At 42.4% G+C, this 12,227-nt stretch overlaps 1 long non-coding RNA gene across 3 annotated transcripts in view; it reads right to left on the minus strand.

Annotated features, from left to right (window-relative positions):
• LOC135411214 (uncharacterized) overlaps window positions 1–12,194 on the minus strand; it is a 33,237-nt gene extending 21,043 nt beyond the window's left edge. Inside the window, exons 1-2 of one of the 3 annotated variants that reach the window (XR_010429054.1) lie at window positions 11,882–12,194; window positions 524–602 (exon numbers count right to left, since the gene is read on the minus strand). This is a non-coding gene — a long non-coding RNA (uncharacterized LOC135411214). Of the gene's footprint in view, window positions 1–523 lie in introns of all 3 variants that reach the window. The other 2 variants (XR_010429053.1, XR_010429052.1) reach the window with 2 other exon arrangements.
• Between the last annotated feature and the right edge of the window lie 33 nt (window positions 12,195–12,227).

Consider the following 12,227-nt stretch of genomic DNA (forward strand, 5'->3'; position numbering starts at 1 on the left):
ACAGTCTTATCTGTGGAGGAATGGATCAGGTTACAGAGCTTCCACCAGCAGTAACTTTCAAGCATAAAGTTGGACCCATTTCACAATGTTGTTTTGAAAGAAACATAATTGCTTACTAAGTCTCAGAACTACTAGCCCTATAGCAGAGACTAATAAAGATTAGCTGAAAGGCCTCAAATTTACAGGAAAATGCCATTGTCCACACTTGCCCCTTGAGAATCCGCAATTCAATGACTTTGAGAGACAAAACTGAGTTCCAACAACCAAAACACCGTGCAAGACAGGTGAGTAGCTAAAAGTAAACAGATCACCTTAATGCTCTTCTGTTTTACATTTTTCTTCCTTGGATATAAACACAAGTGTCTTTAGTAGCATTGCAAAGGACATTTAGAATTAGAGAAAAGTTGAACTGATCCATCTCTCTACCTTCTGCATGTTTGCACATCCACTTACTAAGTGCACATGTTTCAAGTCATTTTATGAACTGAATATCTTATGAAATCTTAGTTGAATGATACTGTACCTATCAAAGTTTTTCAATGGTCCCTTCAGCTACAACTTGTGCAACTCTTAATTTTAATATGTTCCATCTTCATACAGACCTATAGGGAAGAGAGGCACAATTATACACCATAGCCAGTTAAGTCCCTGAGGAACTCAAAGACTAAGGCTTGTCCCACACTGCAAAGCTCATCCGGCCAAAGAGGACCGCTGATGTAACTGTGCCAGCAAAACCCCTCATGCAGATGTCTCCAAAGTGATGCACTCTATAGTGTCCTCATTTTTATCACTCAGTAAACAAGGAAATGGCCCTAGGCTGGGAAAAGGAGGCAGTAAACAATGCCCAGTCCAGCAGTAAGGCTTCTAGATACGCAGACCACATTCCCCCTAGGTGTCTCTGCCAACGTAGCTATGCTCCTGATCATATGGTAATTAAGCTATTATTTCTCAAATAAAAACACACAGATCATAAGTAGGTACTCTGTACTTCATGACTGGCCAGCACACAAAAGCTCATTCTTGCTATTCTCTTGGAGTTTGACTTCTGCTTCTAAAAATGTGCCCCTTAATTGCTCACAAGAAAAACATGTTTGAAAAATCACCTCATGACTTGTCAAGGTCACACAGAAAGTCTGTGGCAAAGCAGAGAATTGAGCTGAGATCTGCATCTCCAGCTAGTCACTTAAGAACATGGATCAGATGACACATGAGAAGCAGGACAGCCTGGAAGCACTGAGAAAATTTATGCCATCATCAGGATGTAACAACCCAGAAAACAGAATGCAAAATCATCCTGGGAGATAGGGTGAGCTACCTCAACTGATAGACACAAGGACATGCTCACATACGCTACTGCACAGCTAGAGACATGGCATGCCAAATATGCCAGAAGATAGCACTACATACATTCGTGTGTCATGCTATGATATGACACCTCTTCTCCAAATAGACAGCTCTGAGGACAGTGAGAGAAAATACTTTCCTGCAGTATTTCTGATGATCAAGAGAAGCCTCCATACAACTGGACTGAGGACCACACAGTGGAATTAAGACAGCAGCTGTGAGCAGAGAAGGTTCCAGCCTGGCCTCTGGGCACCCACAAAAGGCATAATAACTTCTGATACTCCTTACGCAAAAGCTATAGGTCCACTGATGTCTGTTTGGAAAGAGTCTTAGTATACAATAAGGAAAGATGGAAAAAAACTTAAAGAGAGTAGTTTAGTTCACCTGGTTGAGAACAAAGACTCAAATAATTCAGCATAGCCCTGACTCCTTCATCTAGGAAGTGATTTTCATCCAAGAACTCCTCACCAGGAATTACACCTTTTCAGCCAGCTCTCTGCAGTTCCTACTGACTTGGTCTAATGAAAGTGACTCCCAACCAATACTGGTTTAGTAAAGTTCTTACCAGATCAAAACTGACCTCAGCTGGCTCCTGTCATTTCCAAAAAGCTCCTGCTGATTTGGCTGACTAACTGAGCTCCAGGAAAATTGCGTGTAAGCCCTGCATTTTCAGAGGGTAAATTCTCCCTTTCTGGAACACAAAAGAGAAAGGAACAAAGCCAACAGGAACAAACAGAGTCAATTTGTCTGGATGGAAATGTTTCCAGCAACCCCTGCTCTAGGGCTACTGACACTGAGCCGAGCAGCAAGACATCCTGGGCAGACCAGCATCCTGTGCCACTTCACACAAACTTCCCCAGCCATTGGCCACTTTCTTTCTAGCTTTATTTGACTGCCCCACACCTGGACACCAGCGCAACTTCATGCTGCAGCCACGTGCAGAGAGGACTATCCTTGCAAAGAGTCCTTTCATCTTGTGAAGGGCCAAAAGATAAGTCCCAAAGCAGACACTCAAAAGCACCCTGTACATTGGAGATGAGTCCAGCAGGACTTTCAGGCACTTTCCTTACCCCTCTCAAGCTCTTGGCAGAACTGAGATTCAAAATGATTACTTTGATTATAGGCTTACGGCTACTTTAGCATCTGACTTCCATGCATGGCCCACCTGGCAAAGCAGGCACACCTTCCCCAAATCCACGCCAGGCCCATAACATTAGCAGGCTGTGTGGGCTGCTCTGTCTCAGGGCTGTGGAGCCTGTCGCATTCCCCTCCAGCTGCATCGTCGGCAGCGTCATGCTGACAGGTTCAAGCCGTGCAGAGAGAGTTGTTTTTATAACCCACTTTCTTTTGATAAAACTTTCCAAGCTTATTCCTCTACATTATAGTCAGGATCACCTGCTGCTCAGGGGGATTCAGATTCTTACAGGAAAATGGAAAAAAAAAAAAAAAAGAAACCCAGTGAGGAAAAACTGACATATAATGGCATCCAAGGAAGAAGAAAGCACTTAGCACTAACCAGTTACTCCAAATACTGAGCTCTGCCAGCATCCCTCATTCCTGACTGGCAACTCCCTTTCTTTCTCTATTCTTCCCTGGTGTCACCACAACAATCTCTGCTGACCTGCAGCTCCCCTACTATTTCTGCCCTGGGACTGTAACATATTGCCCAGGAGTTGTCTTTGAGCCTTGATCGATAGCCCCCAGTGCAACAGTGACATGCTGGTCTGCTCACAAATTAAACACCACTCAGCTCTGTGATCCCACAACCCATCTCTGCTGCACACCTTGGCCTTTGCTTATGACATCCCAATTGTTCTTATCCCTCATTCACAGTACAGCTTCTTCTATGTACCTCAGTCTCAATTCACCACCTTCTTTAGTCCATACAGACAGAAACCAGCAGATGTGGAATATGTGAGTCGCTCTGTTGCAGCAGTCCCAAGGTCTCCACAGTTCAGTATTTTACCTCCTGAAAAAGCTACCAGACTAGACAGAGGAGGATTTAAAATCCACTTAGTAGCCTGTCCACCATCCAAATTCGAACTGACATTAGTTTAAAAGCCTGAAACATCATGTTTATTCTGGCTTTCAGTTATGTTATTAATAACTACAGTGACTCTCCACATGCTTGCCATTCACACACTGCCCAGTCAAGTAGACAGTAATACTACAAATGCACTGAGTAGTGCTGCTCAGATCTTTTCCTAAACTAGAAGAATTAAGTTAGAGCAATTCAAGACATCTGAGCAAATTAGTTTTCTCCCAGATCATGCTTTGTCTTCTGGCACTCTACAAGGAACTTCATTTGCCATGGAGCCTCCTCCTCAGTAAGTTTAGCTGGGTCTCTCTGAACTCTCCTCTAGTCTCGATCAACCTAAATTTGGCTAGTGCTCGCATACTAATATTTAAAGCTCCCGCAGTGCAAATGAAAAAAACATGCTATAAAAGGATTCAAAACAATACCATTTGTTTTTTGTTTTAAAATTTTGGTATTGAATTTCATGCTATTGAATCCACAGCCCTGGAGTCCAAAGTCCCCTTCTTACTCAAAAAGAGCTGCACAGGCAAGACAAGATTCTTCACAGTGTGCTGGGGGATGGACTTCTACGTTCTCTAGAGAGTTTAGACTCTAAGGAATACTTAGTCCACAACTTTTTTGATTAAACTGTCAATGAGTGCAACAAAAGTCCAAAGCCTTTTTGAGACAGGGATATTCTCGACCACTAGGAACTGGACTACAAAAAAACCAATTTATTTCACACATGTACTGCCAAAGAGCTGTCAAATGAAAACAGCTTATTGTGAAATGTTTCTGTCATGAGAATGAATATTCATTCAAGAACAAAACAAAACCTACCAACCTCTCTGACTTTAAAAACAAAAAGCCCTTTGGCCAAGAGTTTCAAAGCTTTTCACCACCCTCAGTTGGCCCAAGATCCAGGATCCAACAAAGTTCAAGAGCTGCTGCCCAGTAGGACAGGGAATGAGATCCCAAACAGGTGTGGACCAGGTGTGAAAAAGTAGAAGGTTAACACACCCCATCCATCACTGGACAGCACATCTGTAAAAACGGAAATAAATATTAACTCAAGTCACAATCTTGTCTGGAGATGAGCAGAATTCTCCCCAGTGGCAACTACAGAATATCATGTGGTGAGGACTGCAGCTGAGCTGATTTACTGCTAAACTGTGCTTGTGTGATTGCGGGAGGTTCTCGTTCCCTTGCTGCTGAAGTGCTTTTCCTTAATACAAGAGACAAAGAGTCCTAGTGCTCTTCTGAATATCTCTCTGGTTCATTTTTCCAGTTGCAAAGCAAATGGTTTGAAGTTTCATTGCCTTGCCAGACTCATAAAAAGAAACTATCAAGCATTAGCCAAATTGTGAAGAACAGCATGTTTTATGAAAACCCAATTAAACTATGGTCATCAATATCACTTTCATCTTTGCTGAGTACTGCCTAAGCTTTCTTATTGCATGCCAAGCTCATGTTCTTCTCTGATTCACTCAGTGAGATTACAGTTAACAGTTTTGTTTTGCTGGGTTTTTGGGGGGGACACATACAAAAGCAGAGTCCTTCTTGTTTATATACTAGATCTGCAGGGTACCAGAAATAAGTGTCTTTGGGCTCAAGAAGGGATTTTATTTTCATGTCTCGGATATCAAAATGGGAATTGGTTGTCATTGTCACTCACACAAACAGACACAGAATGCCTTTCCCGGAAAGAACTGACAGAAATTAAATTACAAAAAGCACCACACTGCACTTTGGAAATCCTCATCAGTGAAACAGCTCTTTGAGCTGCACAACATGACCCATGTAGATCCTATAGTCCAATGTACCAGGAGATTTGGAAAGTATCAAAAAAATACTACCATGTCCTTCTTTCCCCAAGGGAAATTCTTTTTTCCTTTATCTGTCTCTAAACAGATAAGGCATCCAGCCAGCTACAACTCGTAGAGGAAGCCATAGGGAAATGCAAAAGTATATTGTGTTTTCACCTGATGGCAAGGAGGACAACACTATAGTTTTCCAGAAGCCTCCAAGCCTCTTCCAGATCAATGATTAATAAAAGTAAAGAATTCACTAAAAATGCAGCACAAAAGACTGCAAAGCAGAAAGCACAGACAGTTAGGGATGAAGTAAAACTGATTTTAACAGACCAACAATCATCACTCCAGCCCACCTGATCTTTTTTCCCACATGCCAGTCCAGGAAGCAAGCTTGATGACGACTTAAACAAAACAAACAGAGAGGTCCTACTGTCTTGTATGGTTATCACTCTTCTATTGTCTTCTACTGTCTTCTCTTTACAAGACTGCCTAATAAGACTGTCTCCTATTGTCTATTACTCAGTGCAATTTTAGTGCTAAGTGATAAAAATGCAGTGAGAAGGGCATTCCCTGCTTTTATTTGTCATGATATTTGAGGTTTTTCACGCTGAACAATATTGGAAAATTTAAAAAAAAATAACCTAGAGAGCAAATGCATATTTTCCAGATTTGCAGAATGCAAAGATAATTAGAAGTTCAGATAACAGTGCTTTGTGTATTAGAAAAATCTGCTGGGACTGACGGTGGTGGCACACATAGGTGTGTACATGAAATGCCATGTTCTAAACTATTAAACAGCTGGAAAACAGCAGCATCACAAAGAAATACCACTCTGAGAACCACATCAACAGCACAGTTGGCTAAGGGAGCACTCTTCTCAGAAATACTCGGAGGAGTTAGATGACTGAAAGCCTCCAAAACTGAAGGACTTTGAGGCGAGTCCAGCTGATATATTTGTTGTATGGTGCCAGCACAATTTCCCCGAAAGGCTAAAGAAAGGGGGAAGCATGAAAAGGGTCAGATGGGAATATATGTGCATGTGGGGGAGGGGGGCAAAGAAAAGGCAAAACTAGCTGAGAACAGGCTCCATTTAAATTGCATGCAGACCTCACACAAAGCACAGAGAATTGGTCAGTAGATTGAAGCCATCTGGCTGGAGGAGCCATAAGAGTAAAACCCTGCTGGAGATCTCCCCATCACGTCCCATCATGGTCCAACATCAGAGCACAGCATGGGCTTCCCCCACTCCAATCTCATGGAGTGAAAAATGGGAAGATGAGCAAGAAGAGGATTGCAAAGTTTGTCATTATAACAGAGCCTCTACTCTTTTCACGAAGTATAAACCCAGCTGGCACTTTCTCCTGCAAACTGTTTCAGCCTTGACTCTATGCCTGGTTAAAAAATACCACTTCACTAAAAGTCTAGGTGTTTGATCTCTGGCTGGAAGGGGCTGTAGAGCCTGCTTTGCACTCAGCCAGTCTCATATAACTCTTGACTGTAGTGATTGATAGCTGAGCTTGTGGATCCTCCTGCACTCAGAGACAGGGATATGAAGCTTACAGATGTCCACACTAAATACTCAATAAAGCAGTTTCTACAGCGATACATCAGTTTGGCAGAAGGAAGGACTGAACATGACTGGTTTTGTCTACGTTGTCCCAAGGCCTCTCTAATAAATCTCAAGCTTTGGTGACAACAAAAGAGAAACTGAGTCAAGGCTCTACGCTCTGCAGCCAACAGCACAGAACAGTGATGCAGACAGCTGGCTTCAGGCTTCCATGGCTCCCCAGTGAAAGACCACCCCAGGGCTCTCCTAATGGGAATGAACCAGCGGACTCTGAGTCTCCTGCTCATCCTCGCCATTTTTACAAGCATGTCTGTTATTGAAGGCAAACTCGGCATTTGTTAAAATGCAGCCTAGAAGCACCTGAAGATGCAGCATTCTTATTGTAAAAACATACAAATGTATTTTAAAACTTATAAAACATATCCTGATTTATGTCCCAGATAAAGCCTCTGACTTCATTTAATGCATATTAGCACTGCTTGTGTTTCAGCACACTGGTATCTGAACACTCAGCGATGCAGTGGTCTTTATGCCAACCAACCCTTACAAATCCAATGATTTTTATTGTCTGTTTTTCTGAAGTCTCTCCTTCACCTGAGCTGGAAAATCAAGGCACTTAACATCTGGAAAAATTAAAGCTTTGGAAGTCTGCCTGTCTGATTGCCATGGTGTTGTTTCAGAATTTTTGTTCCTTACGATTCTCCCATGCAGCCCAAATATTAACTGCCAGAGATTAAATCCAATGCAAGTTCTTCAGTTGTTTTCCATCACTTTGACTTGCCCATATGGAACATTCCCAAAGCATCAAAAGTCATTAGTATTTTTTAAAAACTGAAAATCCCAGAACTTATCGTTTCTGTATCAGAAGTGCTTTTCAGTGATCCTAAAGGCTTCTCTCTCTGATAAATGCCATCACTGAGGTATTGCAGCTGATGTCAACAATGCCACAGATACTGGGTATAAGAACAGTAGCAATGAAAATACATAAGGAGAGTGGTGAGGGGAGAAACAGAACTGAAGCGCTCTTGAAAAAGGAAGTTGGATTAATTTTCCCACTGGATTTTTCTTGTTTACACTTAGCTTGAAATCTTGGAAGGAAACGTAATGAAATTATTACTTGGTTATTTTACTTTGAAAAATAGCCATATCCACTGGGAAAATAAGAAAACCTTAAAAATATAAACAAGTTATATTCAAGTGAGTCGGTCGTTCCTCTACCAGAGTGCCATCTCTCTCTGCTCTCTTTGCAGCATTTCCTTCTTACCATCTCCAGCCACCTTTTCATCCCCCTCCCCACTTCCAATTATTAATTTTTGTCTCAATACCATTCTCTCCATCCTCTATTTCAGAAGCTAGCTGCCACTTCTTCATGGACACAGGCATTTGGGGTACACTGTTGTTGTGTGGAAGGGGCCAGGCTTTCCTGTTGATGAGATGTGACCACTCTTGACCAGGACACTCGGTTCACATGCGTGCAATGAACCCTGCAGGAGCCTCTGTGCCCCAACAGACTCGTGACACTGGACAATCTTCAGGGAAGTTCCTGTATGTCAGCGGTTGGTTAGGATGAACTGTATTTTCGGTGAAACATGATTGTTATTCTCTTCCCTTATTTAGACTTAAGAGGGGTTTTGTCACTTTTTTTGGTCTTTTATGATCAGAAATTTCATTTTAATTATCCAGACTTTTGTTTATGTAACTACAAAATATTATTGTAATATGTGCTTTCTAAGTATGGACAATCCAACAGGATAAACCTGTGAATCCGTGTCACTCTCACTACCACTAAGCATCCCCAGAACAGTTCTCAGGATCTGTAACATCTAATATACATACATACCTAACAAGTAATTCTGAAGAGCTCAGTAATTTTCCTCATTTAAAATCTTGGATGATAAGTTGTGGGACTTGAACACATTTCTTCTGCTTTTGATCACCCAACATCAAATTACAGGCTATAACATAAATTCTAGACGTTTTGCAACCTACTTGTCACTAGATTCAGGTTTCCTAATTTTTCAAGAAGGGGGAAGGGCTGTTGGATTCAAAGCGAGCGCTGACCTGCACTGACCCCTTCTGGAAAGCACCAAAAATGTATCATTGGAAACAAACCTGTACTGATTCAGGGGGTGCGTGTGGGAACTACTTGACCTAATAGCTTTTTCCATCTCTATTCCTATGACTTTTAATCATGTTTGGTTGGAGCAGCCTCAGCCTTCACAAGCTATTTGCATGGGTAAGGCTCTGGAGCAGATATACATGTCATCCATTAGCATCCAGCAGACCAGAAAAGGCCCAAAGGACGAGAAAAGTTTCTTTGTAGCTGGAAGCAGAAAATAGTAAGACATTATAAGAAAAATGGCAAAACATAGTCCATTTTCAGACAAGGACAGAACACAAATTAGTATGAAAAGAAAACAGAGCCTTACAGAACGTCTACAATGTGTAATCCCAAAGCATCTAAAACAAGAGAATACAATTTCTTTGAGAACAGTCCCATAAAATCTCTGGAGGCTATAAGCAATTGGGACATAAGTTTCTAATCTAAAATATGATACTTCTTTGCTCCTGAGCAGACTCACACTTGGGAGCACAGGTTTAATTTTTATTCAAAAGGAAAAGGACTAATTCTTCAATGGCCAGTGACATCCTGTTCTGTTCCTTGGAAGTGTCCAGTTCTATCTAAACTGGATGACCCTCCACAGTGCTGACAAATCACAGACCATGGCTGAACTGGCTTACAGAAAGAAAATAATTTTCTTTTCTCTCTTGTGTACATGAACATAATATTCAAAGCTATATTTCTTCGCCCTTGAACACAAGGGCTTGATGAAATAAACACATTCAAAAATTATCTGCAAGAAATCAGAAATATGTCAAATTTCCAAATTTGGAAAGAGATTATGGGCTTCAACTCAAACTGGCACATGCTTTGTTTGTCTCCTTGGGACTCAATGGTTTGCACTGCTAACAGTTGTAGAAAATACAAGAAAAAAAAACAACCAACCAACCAAAAAAAAAAACAAACCACATCTCGGGAGAGGACACAAATCACTCAATTCAGAGAGTACAGGTTTTTAAGAAAGCAATTATCTTCCTTGTTTACATTAAATTATGTGTCACATAAATTCTTTTGGAGACAGCGTGTCTTTAAAGGTGAGGCAAGGAAGTGGAGTACTTACTGTATTTGAACTACCACCATATTGCTGGCCTCTTCCTGTCCGACCAAAAGCCACACTGCTGCTGAAGTATCTGCTTCAAAAGTCCCACGACATGGAGAAACTCTTGGACAGCCAGTAACCCTTTGTCTACATATCTTTACCACGATAAGCCAGCACTGTGCTTATCAACTGTTGGTTTCCATGACATGAAGAAAGCCACCCCTTTAGCCTTCTCAATCACAAGAGGCCAGCAGAAGAAATTGCATTTATTTTAAGACATTGAATAAACTCTCCTATTATGTTGTTGCAGACAAACTCCTTCCACTTGGATAAAAGTCACTTTATAAAGGAAAAAAAAACCCAACCCTCATAAAAATGTGACATCACTACATCACTGTGCATAGCAATGTTCCTTCTCCTCATAAGGATGATATTCCCAGACTGGATGGCAGTAAATATTTTGTTTGGCTCTTATGTTTAAGATTTTGGACAAGTTAAAGATTACCCTGGTTCTAGAAATCATTATATAGCATAAAGCAGCAAGAGAGGAAGAGATCTCTTCCGGCAAGCATTCTTACTCAATTTGCTCTCTGAATAACCGTGATGGCCCTGTTTTCATCGCTTGGCATAAAGCACAAGAGCCTGGACAGAAGCCCTGCCTTCATTCCCACTTCTTTGGAAAGTCCCGGAGTTAAGTGCATAGATCTGCCACATAAAGAGATTTGCAAACTAGACTGTAACAAGAAGCAAGTGCACACAAGAGGATGGAGGTGGAAGACCTACTGTGACAGGAAGAGCAAACTATATTTTACAATAAATTTTACATTTATGTGACAGTTTACATTTTACACCACATTTTAGCTATAAGCTCAGAAAATGTACAAAAGACCTCGGATGATCGCTGTTGACCACTGATGGAACTGAATGGCATTAATTTCCATCAATGCACATGACCCCCAAGTGATTTTAATTTACTCAGTTAGTTTTCACTTGCTGAAGTGACAGAATGCAAACAAGCACTTGGAGAAACCCCATGAATGACCTTTCCCATCGAGTACAGTTCTACTGAAGTTCTCTCTTTACAAAGATGCAGAATTACCATCTAAGATGAACTATTTGTTGGTATCTGAAGCCTCAGCAGACTAGGCAGGCTCTAAGCAGGCACCTCTAGGCTACCTTCCATGAAAGGCAGGTGTAAGAAGCCAAGAGGTGAGGCATGCTAAGAAAGATTATGGGAAAAGTGACCTCTCAGCAGCCTACAAGCTGCCCAAGGCCTGACAAAGGCAAGTGATATTAAAACAAAAATGGAAAGTGTTTAAACTGGACAGACTAGTTACAAGAGTTACATCCTGGCAACATGCTACTTCAAATCTTCACATGCTGAAATACACAAACCACCATAGGAACATGCAGGGACCTCAGGATCCATACAAATGTGGTCATTTGAAAACAAGCCCCTTCCACACATCCCACAGAAGGCCTGAAACACTGACATGAGAGTCACCCCAGAGCCCATCCAAATAGGGCAGCCATATAGTTCAAGCAAAACCACCCCTTGGTCTTCCTCTCATTGGAGAGCTAGGAGAGACTCAAGAGCTGTGGCAGGAGTATGGCTCAGACTTCCATAACACAAAGGCAGCAGTACATCTAAATCCACCTCCATCCTCCTGAACATGAGGTAGCAGTGTGCCCAGGTGGCCAAGGCCAATGGCATCCTGGCCTGGATCAGGAATAGTGTGACCAGCAGGACTAAGCAAGTGATTCTTCCCAGTGGTGAGGCTGTACCTCAAGTCCTGTGTCCAGTTCTAGGCCCCTCAATTCAGGAAGGCCATTGAGGTGCTGGAGCAAATCCAGAGAAGGGCAACTGAGCTAGTGAAGGGTCTGGAGCACAAGACCTACGAGGAGCAGCTGAGGGAGCTCGGGTTGTTTAATCTGGAGAAAAGGAGGTTCAGGGGGCTTTATGGCTCTCTACAACTACCTGAGAGGAGGTAGTAGCCAGCTGGGTATCTGTCTCTTCTCCCATGCAACAAGCGACAGGACAAGAGGACATGGCCTCAAGCTCCTCAAGAGAAGCTTAAGGTTGCACATTAGGAAGGATTTCTTAACAGAAAGCGTGGTTAAACATCGGAATAGACTGCCCACGGAGGTGGTGCAGTCACATTCCCGGGAGGTGTTCAAGGACAGAATGGACGTGGCACTTAATGAAAACGAAAACCCCGGGTGGAAGGCGCTGGGCAGGGGAAGAAGAACCTCCCGCCCGGTTCTGCCCCTCGACTGCCGAGGCGGGGGGGACGCGCCCCGAAATGGCGGCGGCAGCACCGCCC

The sequence above is a fragment of the Pseudopipra pipra genome, chromosome 3 (assembly GCF_036250125.1).
Source record: "Pseudopipra pipra isolate bDixPip1 chromosome 3, bDixPip1.hap1, whole genome shotgun sequence".
Lineage (NCBI taxonomy): Eukaryota > Metazoa > Chordata > Aves > Passeriformes > Pipridae > Pseudopipra > Pseudopipra pipra.